We start from the raw sequence: 2,894 nt of genomic DNA, 5'->3' as shown, positions 1-2,894 counted from the left end.
GGCTTAATTTAATTTAAGATTTTTAGGTCCCTTTACCAGAAACTTCACTCCACATCCAAAGTGCTCACAAGCTTGAAATGTACTTAAATGTTTCTCTTCTGAACTTCATAATTTTTGTTTTGTTCTCTTTCAGAATTGGACCAAATATCCACTTGTTTACACCCTCCATGATTTTATAAAAGCACTCATAAGGTCACATTTTTATTTAGTTTTATTTAGCGATATAACACGATTATAGGTCCTTCCAGCCCAACAAGCCTATGCTGCTCAATTACAGCCATGTGACCAATTACCTACTAACCTGTGCATCTTTGTAGTGTGGGAGGAAGCCAGGAAGCCCATGTGGTCATGGGGAGAATGTACAAACTCCTTACAGGCAGCAGTGGGAAATAAACTCTGGTTGCTAGCACTGTAAAGCATTACACTAACCACCATGCCTTGCAGTCTCCCTCACTCCAGGGAAAACAGTCCCAACCGATCCAGTTTTCCCTCACAACTCAAGCCTTCCAATCCTAACAACTTCCTTGCAAATCTCTTCTGCACCCTCTCTAGCTTAATTACACCAGAAATGTACACAATATTTCAGGTGTAGTATCACTGCAGCTGTAAGCGACATGCCAACTACTGTACTAAATACAAAATGAAGCCTTTCCTAGGCTGCAAGCAAATACAATTTTAAAGCACCTTAAACAGGATTCTAAATGCTAGCAATCGCCTACACTATAGCATGCAATTTTTCATTCCTTTGTTTAACCCTACACTAAATATAGTTCTGATCTCAGGGAAACCTGAATGATTCCGAAATGAGGATATACATGCAAAAAAAGTACACACTGAATTTGCAGGTCTCCAAGCAACCATTGTTCATAAGAAATACTTCCACATCTTCCTTATCCCAGCCTGCAAGGCAATTTTAGAACAAATTACATTTTTCCCCTCCCCCAGTATTTTCTTATTGAATGAAAAGATATTGCCTCTGAAATGGTAAACACTTGCCATTGTTGGATATAGAGCTATTTCTTGTCAGATATTAGATATTTGCATAATGATAAAGCAATCATGAATACCGGGTGTGTGCAAGTTTTATTCTCCATTGCTCCTTGATTCAATAGGTAGTCAGTGTGGCTCTTGAATCATAAGAACCAGAAAGTTCACCAATTTTACCTTTGGATTCCAGGGAGTAGATTGGTCAAGGTGAGAACGTGATACCCATGTCTCAACAGCAAAGGGGGCGGGGTGGGGAGCAGTGAAAAAAAGGTAGCAACATTATGGCCATAATTATACTTCAGTCAAAAACATTTTCAAGTGCACCTCATTGGCAAATTTTCTGAAGATTATCAGTGTATAAATAATACTATAGTGCAAATTTGGACAGTGCTCTGCAGTCAAATTCAATGCAAGCTCATACCTTTAAAAAGAGAACCCTTGGGCAAAATAACATTATGCCACTGAGATTTGTTCCATATTTCAATCTTGAGAAATGACAGCCATCTCAGAAAAAGGATAATATCTGCAAAAGTTGAAAAAAAAATCACCAAGATCCAGTGAACAGACCGGCTGCTTGCACTTCTAATACCGGTATTTTGTAGAGAGATATGCACGATTTTTTAAATCCATGATACACAGAAGAATTTTATAGATACTAGAAATCTGAAAAAAGGAAAAATGTTAAAAAAGTCAAGGGGTTAGGCTGCAAAATGGGGAGGGGAAAAAAAATTCACCAGAACTAGAATGTTAAGAGAGCATTGATGGTGGGGTGCTGGGGCAGGAACAGGAAGGGGAGAAATGGTAAGGAAGTATCCAAAAAGGCAAAGTTGGAAGGAGGATGGAATACTGGAAAGGTTAACAAAGCATAAGTAATGTAACAACAAAATTTGGTGGCAAGTTGACAAGAATAAATAGATTGCAAGTGTATTAAGAGTTAAAAAATGTTAATATGGGGAATGTGTAGTTAAAACACATTTTCAAATTGTTCAGGGCCCCAGTAGGTAAAGTACTGTTGGAAAGAATGAAGCAGGATGGCAGGGAAGTCTTCAGCTTTCTGAGGTGGCTACACAGATGGGTGATAAAGGTAGCATGTGGCAGGCTGGCCTTTATTAGTCAAGGAATCGAGTTCAAGAGTTGGGAAGCTATGTTGAACCTTTATAAAACTCTAGTTAGACCACATATGGAATATTACATTCAGTTTTGGTCGACCCATTGTAAAAAGAATAGAGAGGCTTTGGAGAGGGTGCAGAACATTTTCTGGGTTGCAGTGGATGTGCCATAAGGAAAGATTGGGCAAACTTAGCTTGTTTTTTTCTGTAGCAGTAGAAGCTGAGGGGAGATCTGATAGTTGGTTTAAGATTATGAAAGGCATAAATAACAGACAGCCAGTATTCTCAAAATGCCTGAAGGCATGTGTTTACAGTGACATGGGGCAAGTTCATAAGGAACTGTGTGGGCAATTAAAAAAAAATTAACATAGATGGCAGTGGGTGTCTAAAATGCACTGCCTGGGGTGGTTTTGGAGGAAAATGCAAAATATGTTTAAGAAGCTCAGAAGCTCTTAGATAGACACATCAAAGCCCGGGTAATGAAATGATAGAGAACTTTGTACAGACAGGATTAGTTTAGTTGGGCATTTGATTACTAATTTAGCTAGTTCGGCAAAACATTGAGGGCCAAAGAGCTTGGTCCTGTGCTGTACTGTTCTGTGTTCCAGAGTAATCAAAATAAATGGAGAGCAAGAAATTGTAGCTTATTTTGGTATATTGAGGAGTTATGCATGGGAGAGTATATTCTATTGAATATGAATACTGGTGTGAAGTTAATTCTTAAATGTTGATTTATGTATCAATGCTCTACCCCCGTCTAAGACACGAGATCATACACCCAACCACACAGAGTGAAGA

The sequence above is a fragment of the Hemitrygon akajei genome, chromosome 27 (genome assembly GCF_048418815.1).
Source record: "Hemitrygon akajei chromosome 27, sHemAka1.3, whole genome shotgun sequence".
Classification (NCBI taxonomy): Eukaryota; Metazoa; Chordata; class Chondrichthyes; order Myliobatiformes; family Dasyatidae; genus Hemitrygon; species Hemitrygon akajei.
Note: the sequence above shows the minus strand (reverse complement) of the source record.